Raw genomic sequence first — 22,495 nt, 5'->3', positions numbered from 1 at the left:
CGGCCTTCCAGCAACTCCCGACCTCCTCCCACTGAAGGCCTAGCGGTCCGAACGCAGTGCAAAGAGGTATGGTTATAAAATTTTTATTTCAATGCGATGGAATTGCAAATTTCTGAGCAGAAATTTTTACTTTAATGTGTTACATTGGCAAAATATGGGCTAATTTGGCGCCCCCCTTCAGATGATTAGGGGGGGGCGGCCGCCCCCCCAGCACCCCCTGTGCGCGCGCCTATGTGAAAAACCAATATTTCGAACAAAATAAAGCCAAATTTTCTATTTTCCGCACAGAAGTTTCCGCGACAGAACCCACGGTGCGACTCCAGGACGACGCCCTTTTGAATGCTAAGCCATTTGGCTAGCTTCGGATCGGATGAGGATTGGCTTGACTCCCGCCGGGGTAACAAACTTTGATCTTGGAAACTGTAATTTTGCATGTAGTCGCAAATTTGGCGTGTAGTCGCAAAATCCATAATTTTGCATGTAATTTCGCAACCATCAACGCAAGACACAATTGCCAACGCGTTGGTGTTGTTGTCCAACGTTTACGAAGAAAACATGGCGCTTGCAGAGATGCAAGCGGACGTTCTCACACGAAGGAGGAGTTTAAGGCAAGCAACCATTCGCGAGTTCTTCTGTCCCATTTAAATGAAATGAAGTTCGTTTTTGCGACTCGCGGATTTTTCGGGCTGCTCTTTTATTCGGACTCAGGGACGTACCCAGAGGGGGGGCCCGGGGGGCCCGGCCCCCCCCCCCCCGAAATTTTTTGGGCCATACCCCCCTTTCCCGCTCCACCTCTCATCGTCCCTCGCACACATTCTAAAGCGACGCCATACAAATCCTGGGCTTGATAGCTATTTGAGGCGCTTTTTTTTCGGAATGAGCCAAATCCACCTAAGGGGAATTTGAGGGGGAAAAACGAAAGTTTGGAACCGGACCTAAATGCAGTGCTGTCAAAACTATTAGATGACATGTTTCACATGGCAGCTAGGGGAAATCTATAGCGACCAGTAATTAATAATTATGCGGAGAATTTGAGCAATATTAGGATAAGTTCAGATTTGGCTCGTACTCATTTGAAACAGGCAAGTTGGTGCGGCATTCTTATGAAAACTTTAGAATCGACTTTGAAGAACGGTACGATACAGTTTCAAGCAAAAAAGGCAATAAACATGCAACAGAGCTTAAAAAACAGCTCTTTTCGAATGGCTCCGTAGGGTACTTTTTTGGACACGCCTGAAAACACTCATGAAGCTCTTCATTGCCTTGCCATAAATTTCCAAAACGCTTTACAAGAAGCCTGCTCAAATCATCTTCCATGGCTTGCCATGGCTTGTAAGATGCAGCTAATTTGTTAGGTACGTAAATGGGAAATATGGAAGTAATAACAATAATAATAACCAGATTTACCGCGTAAGGACGAGGGAGACGAGATAAAATGATAGTATCACACCTCTCAATTTCATTTCGTTCACTTCCGCTTCCGTTCACGTTATCGTAGTCGTGTGTCGGCAGATCATTTTCCGATCTCCTCATTGCTGTCTGACCTCATGATAAGCCAGCTCTCAAAAGCAAAAAAAAAATTGACGCAAAAACGCACAAAACAGCCCGAAACGTCCCACCAACGCGAAATGCCATTGGGCAAATGAATTTGGCTCATTTTGATCCATGCCACAGCAGGGTCTGGCTCATTTTCCACACGAAGTAAGATCTGTACACGTTTGCAGCGAATTATCTCAACTATTTATTTGCCACATTTTTTAGGGGAAAGTTGCCGGGATTTTCTTGGCAGTGCAGTTTTATCTGACTTAGTTTTGGTTTGTGGATTAGGTTCATTTCGAAAAAAAAAAGATGAATCGTTTGGTGGTCAACGTGGGATTAAAAAAACAGCCGAGGTATGTTTGCTCCGTTTACGCGGAAGCCAGTACTGCTGTACACTGGCTTCGTGCTCTGCTGCCGGCCTGCCACTTGCAATTCGCTGCACCCCCTTTACCCTGTTCGTCTGCAATTGGTGCTTCGGTTCTGACAGCAGTAACTTATCGCTTGTTTCGCCAGGGTGGCGGTTTCAGCGGCTCGGGTCGCATATGTTTTGGTGGGGAAGAAAATGTTTGTCTTTGAACATTCAACAAATCCCTCCATCCTAGCGCGCCGTGGTGCCGGCCGATACTATCGCCCATGCCTGGTGTTTGTGGCTCAACGAATTCCTACCCTGAGCCGAACTCGTAGCGCGTTTTTCACTAGTTTTCGTGGAAATGCTGCTTTTGTGTTTGTCGGTAAGAAGGGTAAGAAGTCTTCTTGCCGCAGAGAAACCCGCTGTAGGGTTTCTCTACGCAATGCCTTCCAACGTCCGGCTCGCGCACGTCTGCAGCGTCTGCCGAACAAGCCAAGGCGACACAAGGGCTTGGAACCGGATGGCGACGAGCGGAGTGGCGCGAGGGGATGCTTGACCCCACCGTCCGGCGCCTCTAACATTACGCCCGCTTAGGGAAAGCTACCGTGGGAGTACAAAAGCCTTGTTCCACAGTCGGCGCGTCCGTCTGGACAAGAAGGATCGCTCAAAAAGGAAGCGCAACAACGTTACCAAGCCCGGCGACGGCAGGGTGACAAAGTGAAGGCGCGCATCGCAGTTGTACGGCGGCAAGAGACACCGGCGGCATTCCTTTCGAAAACTAAAGGCAGTGACAGCGGCACTGTTGATTGACAGCCATTGTGGTTAATGGCTGCTATGCACAACGGCGGTGTAGTGATGCCAGCGCCGGTGGACCCCGTCGGGGCGATGACCCTCCTCCCTTCTCGCAGCTTTGCCGTGTCCCCCAAGCCGTCGGCGGAGTGGCAGCCCTTTGGGACGGCCGTGCCGGCGACCTTCTGATGATGATGATGATGATGATTTCTATTGGTTTCCCCTTTGTATCGGGGTGATGACATGTCATCTGACCAAAAAGGACTAATATACCCATGTTTTACACTTTTGGTTCAATACTAGCGCTGCTTAGGGCAGGCACAAAAAGCTTATTAGGCACAAAATACTTTTTTTTTTCCTGTTACAGGTGGTAACTGCCCTAGGCAATATTCTCCTCTCTGCTTTTCGTCCACCAGCATTCTAATCTTCTTTTCGTCCCCTCGACAGCCTTGAAGTTAACTTCCTCTGTGATACCCTTAAATCCTAGGGCTTCTGAAAGCCCAATATTCCCTTCATGTAGATTTGGATGGATACCCTCACATTCTAACACGATGTGCCGCATAGTTTCTGTTTCTTTTCCGCAGACCACGCATACCCCATCATTTTGTGAATACTTCCCCACAAAACTCTTAGTTCGCAGGCAACCTGCTCTAGCCTCAAAAAGCAAAGCACTGCCCTGGGAATTATCGTAGAAATTTTCCTTTCTGATGTTCACCTTCTCAGCCCTGTACATCTCTAACGACGTTTTAGCTTCCATTTTTTCCCTCCATTTATTCGTTTCAATCTGCCTTGCCTCTTTTTTGGTTACCTTGGCTGTTTTGGATTCCCCACTGTTCTTTCCGTATTTCATCGTTAGCCTTCTAGTCTTTCTTAACCACTGCGTGTCCACGCTTTTCAAGTATAGGTACCTAAAAACCTTAGCTGCCCACCTTCGTTGATCCATTGCCCTCAACCTCATCTCAAAGCATATTTTACTCTGAGCTTCTCTAACTTCAAACGACGCCCAGCCCATATCCCCCTGAACTGCTTCGTTAGTTGTTTTTCCATGCGCGCCTAAGGCCAAACGTCCTACCGTTCTCTGGTTTACTTCAAGGCCTGATAGAACGTCTGATTTTAAGCAGAGTACAGCATTCGCAAACGTGAGACCCGGAACCATTACTCCTTTCCACATTCCTCTTACTACTTCATATTTGTTATACCCCCACAGAGCTCTATGCTTCATTATAGCTGCGTTTCGCTTTCCCTTAACCTTAAGTTGCTCCTCGTGAGTACTTAAGTAGTTATTCCCTTCGTTTATCCACACTCCCAAATATTTATATTCCTTCACTTTAGGTAATTCGCCTTGCTGGATAGACACTACGTCGGTGGTAGCGTCATTGAAAACCATTATTCCTGATTTTTCTGCACTGAAATTTAATCCGAGGTCAGTGGCTTCCTGGCCGCAAATATTTATTAGCCGCTGCATATCGGTTTGGTTATCAGCTAAAAGAACAATGTCGTCTGCGTATAACATTCCCGGAATATGCTGTTGTACCACTTCGCCTTGCAGCATATGGGTTAGGCTAAACCCTACTTGACTTTCTTCCAGTTTCTTTTCTAACCCTGCCATGTAAAGCATGAACAGTATTGGGCTCAAAGGGCATCCCTGTTTCAGTCCCCGATGGATGTTGACCTGCTGGGCGCATTTCTGTCCTTCCCAAGTAAGGTGCACTCTATTGTCTTTATAGATTGCTATAAGGAACTGTACTAACTCGTCATCTAATCCCTGGAGTTTCAGCATTCTCCACAGCCGTTCTCTGTTTACGTTGTCATACGTTGTCATTCTACGTGGCTTTTGGGAAGACTGGTTTCCCCCAGACTTTCTGGGGCGGCGGACAGGGGGGAGCGGGGGTCAAAATCCTAATTGGTACGTGTGTTGCTGTGTGGAGGCTGCTTCGCTCGCGACTGCATGCGCAATTTTGCTGAGTTTGTCCGGAGCTGCGGCCAAGAGCGGTCGCATGAAGACTTGCTCTCGTGGCAGTTTCTGGGCGCCAGAGCCCCACGAATTTCTCGCCAACCGCGCGGCGGTTCGGCACCCGTTTTGGCCCCCGGGCCCCCATCAGGGATCATGCCGCGATACCCTTTTTGTGCGCTGCGGCACCTTTTATTTGTAATCCAGTTTTCATTATCATGTGTTATCTTATGTTCATGCTTCGTCGTGTCCTGTAAATAAGTGTAAATAGACTTTTTCTTCATCGGGTCCTTCACGACGACACCACCCACCTCAACAACGAACCAAACTTTACTGGCGGGTTTACGGACCCCGAGCTGCATTCCTATGAACAGACCTCGAGAACACAGGGCTTCAGCGGGGAAGGGCATGGAGTCTAAGTGGCCAATGGTCAACATGAGAGAGACGGGGTGCCGTGGGTGAACGGTGAAAATGAACCCGGGCCGGACATCTCGACGGACCCCAACCAGACTTTTGGCCGAGAGAAATTTCGGCTTGAAAATTGGACTGCGAACTGTGTCTTTGTATTAGAGAGGTTATGAAACCCCGGGTACATATGATAGCTTAGTCTCGCGATGTCGGAATATCGTCAAGGTGTTGGCAGAGAGCAACGAGTTTACTTCACCAACGGGCCGAACGAGAGGACAGAGGAACTCATTCCCGCCTTGCAGGACAAGCCACGCAGCGACGTCGAGGAAGCGACCAGGCGCATCCCTGGATATAACAAGGTTCTTTACAAAACTGCCAGAGGTAAGCGCTGACGCGCTGGCGCTTGCCACCGTTTTTTTTATATACATTTCCTGCAGTCCAGTGCGTCTCGATACTGCAATTTCCGAGGCCTGAATCATTGGTGCTTTGAATGGCAGACCGTTAAACGTCGAACTCGGAGGCTGTTTAGGGTAATAACACACGGAATTAGGCGTATGACATCTCCGATTTACCTAGCATTTTGGTTCCTTCCTTCATAACTAGTAGCTACAGGTTTTGTTTGGAGAAAAATATGGAAGCGCAAGAGGGTTGCCACGGAGATCTGAACTCTCGAGTGCCTATGCACTTCCGTTTCTGCCGACTTCGATTGCGTATAACGTGTGGGATGCTCCGGAAATGTATAGTTACTGTAAAGTACGCGTATTTATTCCCGTAAATATTGTAATTACTGCAGTTCTTTTTTGTTAATTTTGCAAACTTCGCGCAGGGATCTTTAACGTGCGCAGAAATCTCGAACATACGAGTGTTTTTGCTTTTCGCCTCCATCACAAGGGCGGATACAGTTAATTTCATTTCTCTATGCAGGTTTACGCGGATTTATGGTAAACGCTGCGCGTTTATCGTGTTTGTACTAGTAACGGCGGGTACCCTCGCCCTCTCCCGTAATTTGCATAGAAAACTTACCTTGGGTTGGGCCCCCCCCCCCCCCCCCCCCCCGAAAAAAAAATCCTGGGTACGTGCCTGTTCGGACTATTTTTGGTTCCTCTCCAGGTTCTAAAAATCGCTCGGCTACTGTATTATCAGGCTAGGTGCGGTCTAAATTGCTTAGAAGTATATCATATGCATCCCATATGGGGTGGAATGAAAGTTACATGAAAAAAGAAAACAGCTAGGTAAGCAGTCATATATTACGAAAAAAAAAAAAAAGTGGCTCCAATCCACGCTGTGAAGGTGGTTGGAAAGCAAAGTTTTAAACGACACCCACAACAATAGCCCATGCGACGTCACTTGAATCAGAGACGTGGCTCTACAAAGAATGGAACGAGAGCTTCTGCCAGCCGTTACTTGGAATTAGCGGGGGCGGAGTCCCGAACGCAGCAGCATGCAGCGTCGGCCACGGCCGGGCTAGAGTGATGGACGCCGCCGCCGTAGCCCGGCCGTGCGTCTGCAGAAGCAAAACAGACAGGAGCGTCTTTCGAAGGGTGAGACCGCGGAACCTAGCCATCCTGATGTGCTAGCTCGGGGCTACACCAGCGTGCGACACAAGCGTAGACACCGAAACAATGCGGCATGTGAGCTTAGTAATTCCCATTTATACCGATCTAAACTAGTTAGTTTAGTAAGTTCGAGAATTGCGAGAAAGCTGAGGGAACTTTGATAATCGCTATTTATCAGAACCAGTTGCTCCTTCCGCCTTTTGTAATACCTCTTAAAACACAACCGAATTGGTATTCATCAATTTGGGAAACTGAGTCCCATTCGTGGCAAGCAGTGTGCAAAAGGTAGCGTTTCTCTAGCGGCCAAATGTCTGAGGTGCTGTCGAACAAGTTGATCAAGCCGTGCGAAGGAAGCGCGCAATGCCGTACCGTACCACTGTAAAGCCGTACCGCCGACACACCCGCCGGCGAGCAGACACCTCCGCGCGGGGAACACGATGATGATGATGATGATGATGATTGCTATTGGTTTCCCCTTTGTAGCGGGGTGATGACATGTCATCTTACCAAAAAGCCCATATACCCATGTTTTACACTCTTGGTTTAATACTAGCGCTACTTAGGGCAGGCACAAAAAGCATATTAGGCACAATATACTTTTTTTTAAATGCAGAGCATTTCAGTAACTCACGATGTCACCCGCGTTGACGTCCGTCGTTGTCCTCACCCCTCCCCCTACACTATATAAAAAAAAATACTATCCGGCGCCTGGTTTCGATCCCTCGACCCTGCGGGCGGAACGCAATGTACATGGTGCTCTACCCACTGCGCCACAAAGCCGACACAGAATGGGAGGCTACGAACGCGCCTTATATCCTTGACTCATTCAAACTACGTCAAGAAGCTGCTGATACAAGGCATTCACTACCACCAACTCCCAAACACTAAAAGGTAACGCAATACACCCACCCCCTATGCGACGCATTTACTCGAGTCCCCCTCGCGGGGAGATGGGCCCAATTTTTTTAGATGCGACGCTGAGAGCATCTCTTGTCGGCGGCCCTGTCCTTCCTGCGTGCGTCCGTCGTCGTCGTCGGCGTCCGCACTCTCCTCCGCTCACCCCCTCTCCTCTTCGATAGCGAACACTCTCTCGCGAGGGGCATTTGATTCATTGGCTTGGCTTGGCTTGGCTTGGATTGGATTGGATTGGATTAAAGTGGATTGTGTTGCGTCATAGCCGCAGCAGACACACTGGCGCCGTCGCGTGCCCAGTTGAGAGCGAACCCTCTCTCTCAACATCTGCGGGTGTGCGGCCCAGCGCGCTCTCACTCCGCCGGTGGGCGGCGTTGCGCGCGGTGCTGTGCATGTGCAGTACTCTCTCCCTCCGCGGTCTCCTCTCCTTCGGGCGCGCTGCGCATATAACCGGTGTGCCGCTCTCCGGTGGCCTTTCGGTCGACGGTTGCTCTCCGTTGCGCTTGAACCCCCCTCAGCGTCGCATCACACCAGGGTTCCCGCGAGGGGAGGTGGGCGTAATTTTTTTTCCTGTTACAGGTAGTAACTGTCCTAGGCAATATTCCCCTCTCTGCTTTTCGTCCACCAGCATTCTAATCTTCTTTTCGTCCCCTCGACAGCGTTGAAGTTAACTTCCTCTGTGATACCCTTAAATCCTAGGGCTTCTGGAAGCCCAATATTCCCTTCATGTAGATTTGGATAGATACCCTCACATTCTAACACTATGTGCCACATAGTTTCTGTTTCTTTTCCGCAGACCACGCATACCCCATCATTTTGTGAATACTTCCCCACAAAACTCTTAGTTCACAGGCAACCTGCTCCAGCCTCAAAAAGCAAAGCACTGCCCTGGGAATTATCATAGAAATTTTCCTTTCTGATGTTAAATTCGCCGCGCCATCTACAGTGTGCTCCGTGAGTGAAACCCTCCGCCCCCCCACGCCGCCTCCTCCGCCGCGTTGGGAGTTTATTGTCCCTCACGCCGCGAAAGAACCGTTGGCTGGTAGAGGTAGGAAGCTTTGCTTAAAAAGTCCATAGAAACGAGATTAGTTTTATATGTTGTAAAAGTAATGTTGAAAATGAGCGAGAAAACACGTCATTTCATATATGGATACGAATACGAGACTTTTGCGCCTAACTGGTTTAAATTTCTTCAACCACGGGTCCCTTTTGATACAGGCACAAGCCTCTGTGGCTGAAAAAAGAGAAAGTACTGGAAAACTTTACATAAAACACCAATTTTAGAAACTACAGCTTGTTTTGTTTTTTGTTTTTTTGGAAGGGGGTTGAAGTAATTTTTAGTGAAACCCAGAAGATTTTTGGTGCCAGCTTAATTTTTTCTTCGTTGCCTCTTTTTGACATAAAATGATCAATAGCACATAAAAGTATTGAGAGGCTCCGGCGAGAAGGCTTTGTTGAAGGCGACAAGGCCCTTTATTTGGCAAGCAGCAGCCCGAAACCGAGGAGGGACTTCGAACGACGATGATGATGATCGAGCGTTGCGCGCCCAGGCGATGATGTGCTGATGATGAACGGGCGAGGTAAGAGGACGAAGACGATGCCTTGATGGCAAATAAATGGGGGGAAATCGATGAGGGAAGCTCGGCGCTCAGAGTTAGTCACTTGCGCTTACAGTTGTGGGATTCTACATTTCACACACTAGTGATTTCCCACCCCGCAGCCATCCGCACTCAGCAAACATGCCTTGCGAGCGCCGGCTGCGGACGGGTCCGTTGTTTGCGGAGACAGACAAAGGCAGGAGGCGGCGAGGGCAAAACATCAATGGCAGCATTTATTGCAATGTGCAAATCAAATATACTGCATACAGACTAATTGTAGGCCATAACGGTAACACTGGGAGCGAGACATTAAACAACGCTAGAGATCGATATGGTTCGACTCACCGATGGCATACCGGAGCAGCGGAGCGCGTTTGCAGTCTCCCAGCTCGCCCGGACGCGTCCTTTGTGGCGCGTTCCCCAGGTCAGGACCAGCGCGCCGAAACGTCCGCGCGCTACCGGATCCCCAAGACAAGAGAGCGTCCCCTCGTCATGCTACGTCCCACCAGACTTCGCCTTACGGTGGCGCTAGTATCGAGGAAGAACTGGTTCTCGGGTAAGGCAGAGGGGAAAAGGGTCAACGCTTCCACCAGGGCGAAAACAAACCGTCCGGTCGCTGGCGCCCTCCCGTATGGTTCCCGTCGCGTGAGCGAGGCGCGTGTGCACGCCGGCCGCAACGGAAGCTAGCCAGAAAAGGGGTTCGCGTGAAAGTCGCGATCCCCACATCCCTCCCTCCTAAATTCCTTGCGTACGCCGGTGAGAGCTGACTACAGGACTAGAGGCGACGAATAGTTCGTTCGTCGATTAAATCGTTAGTCACTGCATCGTGTTGCCTACGCCGGCTTCCACTCGCCCAATGCCACCGCTGGTAGTGTACCAGCAGGCCCGGTCGTCGCCCGCTGATGTCTGCAGGCGGGTAGCTCCGGGAAGAATCGCACCAGCCAACCCAAGCAAGCGTTGCTCAAGTGCCGGCACATCCGTGATGGCCCGTGGCCGTTGAGCGACCAGACTGCCGACTCTCTCAGCCAGGTTGGTGACGGCATGCCGCACCGCACCCCTTCAGCAGGCTCGGCAGCTCGCCCGGAACAGTAGACAGCAGCATAAACACGCTCCGTCATGTGGTCCAAGCCGGGGTGGCTTAGCTGCACAAAGAAACTCCCCGCACCTTCAGTGTACGGCAGAAAAAATAGCTCTCCGATCGCACCGCCTTTGTGGCGCGATCCTAACGACAACTGCCGAGTTGTCAGCATTGCCATCGCTCTGTTAATGTCAACAAAGCCCAATAAATAGTCCAAACCCTACAATGTATAGGGCAGGAAAATACAGGCTGCAGTAGCCCTTTGATCCCATCGATCATGTGGTTCGATGTCGAATATCACAACTGCCAAGGCTTCGGCATAATTACCAGCTTGTTAGCGTCAACAAAGCACGCCAAATTGTCCTAACCCTGCAGCGTGCAGGGTAGGGAAAATACGAACTCGATTGCATCGATAACGTGACACAATCCGATGGTTCAGCTGCTAAGTTTCTCAGCAATGCAACCGCTCTGGAAATGTCCACAGAGCTAGAACCTGTTCTAGTCCTATACGGCACAGGGCACAAAGAACACACACGGTCGCATCGACCGCCCGGCGCGATGCTTAACCACACAAATGCGAAAGCAGTATTTGCTCGCATCAGTAACACTTCATTCATACACATGAACGCGGAAACAGTATTTGCTCCCAACGACAGCCCAATGTTCACATACATGAACACCGCTTGCGTAAAAATGCTGAAATACGTTTCAACACACTGGCGCTTAGTTTACGTGAACAGAGCTTGGTCTCTCGAGCCGAACAAGAGGGCTCCTGCGACGTTACAATCAGCGGGCGCAAAGTTTGCCTCGCGTAATTCTCCCCGTCAGTGGAAGAGGGATGAGGCCCCCCTTCAGTCCCGTCGCCCGCGTGGCGCGACAACAAAAAGAACTACGCTGCGGAAAGCAGTTTTTCAAGCAGCGAGGAGTCAAAGCAAGTCTTTCCTAAGGCGGGAGAGATTCCTTTCTCTCGCGCGAGGCGATCAACAAAAGAGGGGGAGCGCTCCATGCGCCCTCGCATTGTTCCCAAGGTCGTGCCTTCTCCGGGAGGACCGGCTGTGAAAGCCTTCGGGTCACTCACTTCGGCAAACGACCCGCATCCAAAAACACAACAAAATAAAACAGACCAAACGAAAGAAACCCTGAACGTGCCCGTACGTGCAACCGTGAGGAGACATCTGCTTTTTAGGGTCCTACACGCTCGCTGCAACACAAGCAGCTTATGAGCGAGCGGCGCCTACCGCATTGCGCGGTATCGGAGCGCCCATGCCAGGCTGCAATACCAGCTAGCCTTTTGCGGCACACGTGGCCAGGCCACACGGCTCCCAGAGCCTCGACTCCCGGAGTCGACAAAACGAAAGAAAACTCGGACCCAAATTGCAGCTTCCGTACACACTCACTTCGGGCTGACACAACGGCGCGGGCTCCCGGCCTCGCATGGATGCAAACTCGGAAACCCTCGTTTCCATAAACAACAACGTCCCGACAAAAAGTCGGAGACCACGTGTTAACTGGCAGCGATGTCCTGCCATACACACGATTGCTGCAAACTCGGCGCTTAACAAATTAAAAACGCAGCAGCAATAAATAATTCGCCTCACTCTCAGGAAAGTTCGCCTCTGCTAATAACTCGCTCCAATCAGTTAGGCCTGAAGTCTGTTGTCTGTGCTCGGATCGTCCGACGCCAGAACAAAGGATGCTGCCGTGCCTCCTGCTCGTCTCCGCAAACAAGGCCTCACGTTGGGGCGCCAGATGTGGGATTCTACATTTCACACACTAGTGATTTCCCACCCCGCAGCCATCCGCACTCAGCAAACATGCCTTGCGAGCGCCGGCTGCGGACGGGTCCGTTGTTTTCGGAGACAGACAAAGGCAGGAGGCGGCGAGGGCAAAACATCAATGGCAGCATTTATTGCAATGTGCAAATCAAATATACTGCATACAGACTAATTGTAGGCCATAACGGTAACACTGGGAGCGAGACATTAAACAACGCTAGAGATCGATATGGTTCGACTCACCGATGGCATACCGGAGCAGCGGAGCGCGTTTGCAGTCTCCCAGCTCGCCCGGACGCGTCCTTTGTGGCGCGTTCCCCAGGTCAGGACCAGCGCGCCGAAACGTCCGCGCGCTACCGGATCCCCAAGACAAGAGAGCGTCCCCTCGTCATGCTACGTCCCACCAGACTTCGCCTTACGGTGGCGCTAGTATCGAGGAAGAACTGGTTCTCGGGTAAGGCAGAGGGGAAAAGGGTCAACGCTTCCACCAGGGCGAAAACAAACCGTCCGGTCGCTGGCGCCCTCCCGTATGGTTCCCGTCGCGTGAGCGAGGCGCGTGTGCACGCCGGCCGCAACGGGAAGCTAGCCAGAAAAGGGGTTCGCGTGAAAGTCGCGATCCCCACACAGTATACAAAAAACGACTCTACTAACAGCTGTCTTATGCTGGCATTGTCATTTAAATTCCCCAATAGCCGTCAGGGGTCAACCTTTGACAGGTCACCCGGGACAGAAGCTTTTCGAACCCGCCGCGGTGGCTCATCAGTGGCTAAGGCGTTGTGCTGCTGAGCACGAGGGGGCGGGTTCGATTCCCGGCCGCGGCGGCTGCTTTTCTGATGGAGGCGAAAAGCAAAAACGCCCGTGTGTACGAGATTTCGGCGCACGTTAAAGATCCCCAGGTGGTCAAAATTAATCCGGAGCCCTCCAGTACGGCGCGCCTCATCGCCTGCGTTGCGTCGGCGCGTTAAACCCTACAATCAATCAAGAGCTTTTCGACTTCTGCATTTCAATAAATTAGTACTTTCCTAAAAACGCTGCCTTGTTTGTCCCGGGCTAACTTGTTTGTCCCTGCCTTGTTTGTCCCGGGCTGGTGATGTTTGTTCCACCATAGTGTAGGACCCAATGAAGCGAGATAAAAATTTCTTACACAATCCGGGGGTGCGGACAGGTGTCCAGAGTAGAACTTCGTCCCCTGGCGCAAACGATACATCTCGGTGAGTGGAGTCATAGTTAGACTTGCGGACCTTTTGGCTGGCCTCAGTATTTTCGCGAGCCAGTCGTCGGCAGTGTGCAACCCTGGACAGAAATTGTTCAGCAACGTTGGTTGAAGAATCAGCGGGTGCCGAAAAGAAAGACAGGTCCAGGATAGAGGACGGCTGACGGCCGAAGACAAGGTAAAACGGTGAAAATCCAGTTGTGCTCTGTACCGCGGTGTTATATGCGAAGGTTACAAACTGGAGAATGCTGTCCCAGTTTTTGTGATCGGGGCGAATATACATCGAAATCATGTCGGAAAGTGTGCGGTGAAACCGCTCCGTCAAGCCGTTGGTCTGTGGATGGTAACTCGATGTGGTTTTGTGGACAGTGTCGGTGGCACGAAGAACCGTTCTGCAAAGACTGCTGCCAGAAAGGATCGGCCACGATCGCTGATAACAACACGAGCAGGGCCGTGGCGCAAAAAAATGGCGTGTAAGAAAAATTCGGCCACTTCTAAAGCGCAGCCGGTTCGGAGAGGTGTGGTTTCTGCATATCTGGTCAAATGGTCAACAGCGGTAACAATCCACCGATGGCCAGCGGGAGTCTCAGGCAATGGTCCGTATAGGTCGATGCCAACGACCTCAAACGGTGCCGCAGGGCGCGGCAAAGGTTGTAGTTTGCCGGCAGGTGGTGACGTACGCCGTTTGCGGTGTTGGCAAGGTATGCAAGAAGCAACATATCTTGCGACGCTGGTGGAAGGTCCAGGCCAGAAGAAATGGCTCTTGATGCGATGGTAGGTTTGGTGGTATCCTAGATGTCCTGCTGTGGCGTCGTCATGAAAACTTTCAGAATGGTATCCCGGAGAGATTGCGGGACGACCGGAACCCATTTATCGCCAGACGGATGGTAGTTGTAACGATAGAGGGCTCCACCCAAAAGCTTGAATTTGTTCAGCTGACGGCGGCAGCGGCTGTTTGGCGGTTGTACCAGTCCGGCCAGTTGGTCCATCAAGGTGCGGCAGTATTGGTCTTCACGTTGGCGCGCCACTAAGTCCGAGGAGGATCGAAGTTGGGCGGCGTCTAATGGTGCCATGGGTAAGGCTGCCGAAGCAGTAGGGGAAGGACCGTCGTCGCCTGGCAACGCCGCAGGACAACGTGAGAGGGCGTCAGCTTCCACATGTTTTTTCCCGGACTTGTAAATTACAGTAAAATCATACTCCTGCAACTTGAGGACCCAGCGCCCGAGTCGTCCTGAGAGATTTTTAAGTGACGATAGCCAACACAAAGCGTGGTGATCGGTAACGATGGTAAAGGGACGTCCGTACAAGTACGGCCGAAATTTGTGGACTGCCCAAACAACCGCAAGACACTCCTGTTCAGTTATCGAATAGTTACGCTCAGCGGTTGTCAAAGCTCTGCTTGCGTAAGAAACAACTTTTTCCAGCGATGAGGCACTGCGTTGTAAGAGCACCGCACCTATTCCTTTCCCACTGGCGTCTGTGTGCAGGATAGTCGAAGCGGTGTCGTCAAAGTGGCAGAGAACGGGATCTGAAGTGAGGGCTTGCTTGAGTGTTTGAACCGCTGCCTCGCAGTCGTCCGACCAGTGGAATGAAGAACCGGCGGCCAATAGATTGTGAAGAGGAGATGCAATCATGGCAAAGTTTCGAATAAAACGGCGAAAATAGGAGGCCAATCCAAGAAAACTGCGTAAATCTTTCAGGCAGGCTGGTCGCGGGAAGTTGAGGACCGCATGGACTTTATCAGGATCAGGCCGAATTCCATCCTTGCTGACAATATGTCCGAGCACTTTAATTGATTTGCTTGCGAATCGACACTTTTTTGCATTAAGCTGAAGCCCGGCGTTGGAAAGGCATGTTAACACTTGGTCGAGGCGTCTTAAATGCTCTTCAAAAGACACAGAAAAAACAACAATATCGTCAAGGAAACGTAGGCACGTTTTCCATTTCAGACCACGAAGGACGGTATCAATCATTCTTTCAAAGGTTGCGGGAGTGTTGCATAAGCCAAACGGCATCACATTGAATTCATAGAGGCCGTCAGGCGTGGCGAATGCTGTTTTTTCTTTATCTGCTTCGTTCATGGGAATTTGCCAGTATCCAGATCGGAGAACTAAACTCGAAAAGTATTCTGCACCTTGTAATGTGTCCAGGGCATCATCGATACGTGGCATGGGATAAACATCTTTTTTGGTGATTTTGTTAAGGGCCCTGTAATCGACACAGATTCTCACGGAACCGTCCTTTTTCTTAACCAGAACAACGGGCGAAGACCAGGAGCTCGATGATGGACGAACAATGTCCCGCTCGAGCATGTCATCGACATTGTCTTGTATCACTTTACGCTCAGCAGAAGAAACGCGGTACGGGCGACGACGAATAATGCAGGACCCATCCGTTTCGATTCGGTGAGTCGCTGCTGCTGTCTGGCCCAGAACTGGAGAATGCGAGTCAAATGCTGCCTTGTGTTTATCCAGGACACCTCGTAGAGCTTTCCGCTGACCTGGCGTCAATTCTGCGCTTATAGTACTATCCAAGGAGACCGACGCTGAAGTTTCGAATTGGCAGGTAGGCACATTAGAAGAAATGGGGCATATACAGCGGACGTCAAAACCCTCTTCGTGGGGGACCGAAGCGATAGTGGCTCCTTGTGGCAGCAGGATCGCTTCCAGGGTAGTGTTCTGTACGGCTAGATTGGCGGCGCCATGCGAAAACCGTACTAAGCATGGATGCATCACCACCCCTTTAGACGCAAAATTTCCACTCGGCACAATGAACACGTCTCCATCAATGATGTCCCTTGACGTAGTGGAAATAACACATTGCTGGCCAGGCGGCAGAACAAAATCAGTAGCTGTCACTAACCGAGACTCTGACGCTTCCGCAAGCGTGGAAAGGTCGGTGTCGGTCATGTTAACGGAAGGCTGCCGACATGAAATAACAGCAGAAGCAGAAGATAGAAAGTCCCATCCCAGAATTAGTTGATGCGCACAGGGTTATAACACAGCAAACTGGATATGATGGCGGATGCCGTCGATGAACACGCGTGCTGTACAATATCCGCTGGGTTTTATCGTGACACCGTTAGCACCACGCAGCACCGGACCACTATACGGTGTTGTGACCTTACGCAACCGAGAGCACAAGTCAGAATGAATAACGGAAATGCTAGCACCGGTGTCCACTAAAGCTTCTACACAAATGCCTTCTACGAAAACAGTTAATGTACTGGATGGGCGCAATGGAGGACTTGTTAAATTTTCCAATGACGCAGTTTTACCTCCAAAAACTGCTCCTTTCAGTTGTCCTGGTTGCGGTCGAAGGCTTGAGTAGCGGGGCGAAGAGGAGAAGAGGAGCGACGGAAAGGTGACGGCGAACGGCGTCTCGGCTGACGGGAGTTGGGCGGGAAATCGCGGGTGTCCGGGGAGGGGGAGGCACGGCGGGAAGAAGCATAAGGCTGCTGACGGTGGTCGAAAGGCTGGTGACGGTAGTCGTAGGGCGGGCTGTCATCACGGCGTCGATATGTGGCGTAAGCTCGTCTTTCATCTTGCTGACGTCTCCGGCAGAACCGAGAGATATGGCCCCGGATGCCACAATAGAAGCAAGTGGGCGTCGACGGGCGCCAAGGGGAGTAATAGGGATTGGGAGCGGTCGCTCTTGACAGGGGAGCCATCAGCGCTTGAGAGGGTTGAGGAGGCTCCGAATATAAAACCGGGGCACAAGCGTGTGGGACAGGGTGGAGCATAGAAACCTGGGCTGTGGGCAGGGTGACCTGAATGTCTGCTTTGGGTTGGGAAGCACACGTAACTGAAGCGAGCTCTTCTTTAATCATGCCTCGCAAGCCGGGAGGGAAACTCTGGTTTTGGCTGCCTGAAAAGGTCCCCTCAGGCTGCCCTTGAAGCTCTTCCCTTATGATGGAGCGAATTATGGAGCGCAGGTCGCTGTCCGTAGGTGCAGGCGAGTCCCACGTAGCAGATGGCAAGCGCTGAGCCTGGAGAGTGTCTAAACGCTGGCAAATCGATATAACGTCATTGACACTTGTGGGATTTTGCAGGGCGAGGGCATGAAAAGCAAAGTTGGAAATGCCCTTGAAGATGTGACGCACCCGCCCGTCCTCTGTCATGCTGGCGTTGACGCGTCTGCAAAGGGCCAGGACGTCCTCTATATATGATGTGTAGGTTTCGCCGGGTTGTTGAACGCGTACATCCAGCTTCTTTTTGGCGCCCTCTGAGCGCGTTGCCGACGTCCCAAAAATCTTGCGTATTTCGGTAGTAAATTCAGACCAAGTAGTGAGCCTCGCTTCGTTGTTTAGAAACCATGTTTTCGCCACTTTATGTAAGGACCACCCAACGTTGACTAGTTTGAAAGAGTCGTCCCACCTATTGAAAGCGCTGACACGGTTGTAAGTGTCCAACCAGTCCTCCACGTCATCGCCGCGGAGGCCAGTGAAGTCCGGTGGGTCACGCGGTCTGCTGCTGATCGTCCAGTATGGCGTGGGTGGGCCGCCAGGGTTACTGCCAGCAGCTGGGTTGGTCCTCTCCGCCTGCATGTCGGAATCCGGCCGAAATATCCGGCGACCCGACCGGAGCTCCAAAGGAAACGTTTTAGACGACATCGCGGGGTTGAACTGCACGTTGTGGGGATCGCGACTTTCACGCGAACCCCTTTCTGGCTAGCTTCCCATCGCGGCCGGCGTGCACACGCGCCTCGCTCACGCGACGGGAACCATACGGGAGGGCGCCAGCGACCGGACGGTTTGTTGTCGCCTTGATGGAGGCGTTGACCCTTTTCCCCTCTGCCTTACCCGAGAACCAGTTCTTCCTCGATACTAGCGCCACCAAAAGGCGAGGTGTGGTGGGTTGTCGGATGACGTGAGGACGGGCTCTTGTCTTCGGGATCCGGTAGCGCGCGGACGTTTCGGCGCGCTGGTCCTGACCTGGGGAACGCGCCACAATGGGACGCGTCCGGGCGAGCTGGGAGACTGCAACCGCGCTCCGCTTCTCCGGTATGCCATCGGTGAGTCGAACCATCTCGATCTCTAGCGTTGTTTAATGCATCGCTCCCAGTGTTACCGTTATGGCCTACGATTAGTCTGTATGCAGCATATTTGATCTGCACTTTGCAATAAATCCTGTCATTGATGTTTTTCCCTCGCCGCCTCCTGCCTTTGTCTGTCTCCGCAAAGCAGACAGACAAAGCAGACAGACCCGTCCGCAGCCGGCGCTCGCAAGGCATGTTTGCTGAGCGCGGATGGCTGCGGGGTGGGAACTAACTAGTGTGTGAAATATAGAATCCCCACAACCTCCACCACTTGAGAGGCTCCGGCGAGAAGGCTTTGTTGAAGGCGAGAAGGCCCTTTATTCGGCAAGCAGCAGCCCGAAACCGAGGAGGGACTTCGAACGACGATGATGATGATCGAGCGTTGCGCGCCCAGGAGATGATGTGCTGATGATGAACGGGCGAGGTAAGAGGACGAAGACGATGCCTTGATGGCAAATAAATGGGGGGAAATCAATGAGGGAAGCTCGGCGCTCAGAGTTAGTCACTTTCGCTTACAGTATACAAAAACCGACTCTACTAACAGCTGTCTTATGGTGGCATTGTCATTTAAATTCCCCAATAGCCGTCAGGGGTCAACCTTTGACAGGTCACCCGGGACAGAAGCTTTTCGAACCCGCCTCGGTGGCTCATCAGTGGCTAAGGCGTTGTGCTGCTGAGCACGAGGGGGCGGGTTCGATTCCCGGCCGCGGCGGCTGCTTTTCTGATGGAGGCGAAAAGCAAAAACGCGATTTCGGCGCACGTTAAAGATTCCCAGGTGGTTAAAATTAATCCGGAGCCCTCCAGTACGGCGCGCCTCATCGCCTGCGTTGTGTCGGCGCGTTAAACCCTACAATCAATCAAGAGCTTTTCGACTTCTGCATTTCAACAAATTAGTACTTTCCTAAAAACGCTGCCTTGTTTGTCCCGGGCTAACTATTGGGAGCGTTTATTTTAATGCGCATAGAAATCGCAATTTGTACTACACTGAAAATCAAGATTTAAAGAAGACGAGCGAGTTGTTGGGGCGATTCGCGTTATATGTTCCATTACATCGCGACTTATCAGTTACGTTGTATTACACATTGAGGTATACGTTATTCCGCAGATTGCGTTGCATGAAATTTGAATTGGCCGTATAGAATAATAAATACGCAACAATGCAACAATCGCACACATTTATTATCGCACAAATAGTTCTACGCAACACTTGAACCACGGCCGGCCGTAGGCTACCAGCCGAACGTCAAAGGTCCCAACATAAATATTAACCTTGACATACTACTGCCGGAAGCTCGACAGTCAACCTGCCGCCACAGTCAGCGGCCCCTGGGCACTCGCCGGTATTGCCCAACAGCTTCAGCCGACCGCACGCCACGTCGTCCAGGGGACGTCGTGGAAACCAAGGCTTCCTCCGGCTGAGCCTGCGGGCCGACTTGTTCCCACGAGTGCTGCTCCTGCGCGGGGACCACTCGTACCAGAGCGGGCACCCCGTGGCCAGCCTCTCCAGCCAGGAGCCCGAGCTGAAGGCCCTGGAAGAAGTCGACCCGACCGGGAACGTCGGTGGCCGCGGCTGCATCCTGCACAGCATGCATTAAAGACAGGGTTGAGAAAAGATGCCTTGACGATAGGAAACGTAAATGACGATGCCTTCCATGGGAACTGCACATGCCCTCGAGAGGGATGGGCAAAGGCTAAGTAGGCTGCTAGCATGCGCTTCACTGGGAGTTTCTGACTGAAAAAGCGAGTCGACAAAAAGAGAAGGCAGGAAAAAGGATTGTTCAACAGACAATATCAATCCGCATCGACCAATCGTTCCTCAATATATACTACAAAGAATACATCAAAAATATACTATGTGGACTATATGTGAACCCGCATTACCCACAAATACTATGTGGACCCGCATCACCCAATAATTAGGTAAGGATACTACAGCCCCCAAGTTGAACTTGAGAAATTACGTAAAAATTCTCACAAAATAATGAACGCAAATATACATAAGGAGCCATTAAATTCCCTGATTGCTTCCAACACCCCATACTCCTGTACGATAAGCTGGTGAACAAGCATTTAATCACAAAAAGGAGAGAAATAAGAAGGCATTGGGTGAATCATAGCAACCAGAAATTTCCGAATAATTATAAAGCGCTAAGCAAATTATATATCTGCGTGACATGTAGACAGCAGATAACTTCACGACCGACAAAAAACAACCGCGTCACGGAAAGCTACCGGAGACGGGGACGTGCTAGTGCCAGCGAATCCTGAAAGATGGGCAAACGCCTGCCCCTTTATAGTCGTGACACATGGACTTGATAAATCAACCAAGTGAAAAGAGGCAACCACATGCAGAGTCGATATTTAGAGCCAACTATGCACCACGGTAACTCGGGAGTTATATAGCTTCTGACGGCATCGTGCTAATTATCTCAGCGTCTATATAGACGCTGAGATAGATGCCGTCGGTATACGATTCCCAGCTTGCGCGCCCATTGCTTCTATAAATGCACGAAATAAAAACCAGTCTGTCGAGATTGCGGCTCAAGTTATACGTTTCCAGGTGATGTAAATTAACCCATTGTCCCGGCGTGCCTTATAATCAGGTTCAGAATGGAAAATTCCAGTTTTAACAAGGAAAAGCTAAAAAAGATAAGAAAGCCTATTAAACACAATGTTGAAGTTAAACAAGAAATGTTGGACACTTCTAGCAAGTCACAAAAGCTGGGAAACTACGAAAAGAAGAGCTTACGAGTACACGGAGGACGTCATGTCGGTGAAGCGCTGGGTGTTGGCGTGGGGAGACGAACGTCGACGAAGAGTACCACGGTGCCGCGCTGCCCAGTGAGTCCGGACGTCCATGTGCGCGGTGGGCTTGTGGGCCCCACTCCTGGACGGACGCCCGGGGCGCGCAGGCAGGCCGCCAGCTCGGAAGGCCGTCTACCACGGCCAGCCAGGAGCATGGAGGAAAGAATACTTTCCCCCATGGCCGGGAGGGAGAGGAGCCAGAAGCCTTCGGGAAGCTCGGACACCGAATTTCGTGCCAGCCAGATGCGAGGACTTACGATGCTGCATGGTCGGCTGTTCCCCTTGACTGACTTCTCGATGTCGTGCTCCTCCGCTTGTCGCTCTTTTCCATTCCGTGGCGGAACACCATTGGTCTCCTTAATTATTAAACGGTGGTGAGCTAGGAAGCGCAGTTTCGAACGCGTCGTGTCCCCATTGGCGTGCCTATAGCTGTTCGTCAGAGGAACACGCAATGTCGCGGTTGTGGTGCTGGAATCATCGTTTGAACTCGCCAGCTCTCGCGTGACCTCTCCATTTCTTGTTGTTGTTGTTGTTGTTCCTTTAAATTATTGGCGCATACCCAACCAGGGGATCGGCCAAACATTAGTCGTTAAACCGAAAGAGATAACTGCCTATAGGTAGATTAGTCGAGGAAAATTTTAAAAAATTGGAAGCTTTTTTTGTGTGTTTGAGGAATCGACTTTGGAAATTAGTCAATATTAAAATAAAACAAAAAAGGGAAATAAATAAATAAATAAATAAAGAAGAAGAAGAAGAAGAAGAAGAAGAAGAAGAAGAACAACAACAACAACAACAACAACAACAACAACAACAACAAGAACAAGAAGAAGAAGAAGAAGACGACGACGATGACGGAGGAGGAGGCAGAAGAATGTTAGAAAAATACTCAGAAACGAAGGCTTTTGGAGGGCTTTGGTGAAGTTTGGTGAGGTGCCAGAATAAGAATCGAATTACGTTGTGAATCTTTTGGAATTTTCTCTGAAGCGCAGAAGAGCAGAACAAACATCCCGGCGGCAGTATCCCGTTTCTGAAGCCCCAAATGATAATAGAGCCGGCACTGATAATGCCAATCCCAGGCTATGAAGCTGCACCTCAAGGAGCTGACGTCTGAGGCTTGAAAATCGTCGATAGGACAAAAGGAAATGGTCGACAGACTCTTCTTCATTACAGTAACTGCACATAGCAGACTGCGCCAGATGACACCTGTGGAGGTCAACTAATATATATATATTCAACTGGGGCACACGACATCGAAGGCTCGTTACAATCACCTCCAGGTCGCGTGAAGGGCACCAATTCGGTTTCCAGGAGAATTTTAGATGACAAAAATCTCTCAACGACAATAAGACTGATTCGTGCTGCCCTTGCAGCTTCAACAATCTACGGAACCTTGCGGCGGCTAATAAAGGCGTTGTCTCAATGACATCGACAGGCAACGACATCGACAACAGGCCCGGAGAGTGCTACCCTTGCCAGTGAATCTGC

This window comes from Haemaphysalis longicornis, unplaced genomic scaffold (assembly GCF_048455015.1).
Source record: "Haemaphysalis longicornis isolate Haplotype H1 unplaced genomic scaffold, Haemaphysalis longicornis Haplotype H1 scaffold_1, whole genome shotgun sequence".
Lineage (NCBI taxonomy): Eukaryota > Metazoa > Arthropoda > Arachnida > Ixodida > Ixodidae > Haemaphysalis > Haemaphysalis longicornis.
The sequence above is the reverse complement of the archived record's forward strand: the minus strand, read 5'-3'. Positions refer to the sequence as shown.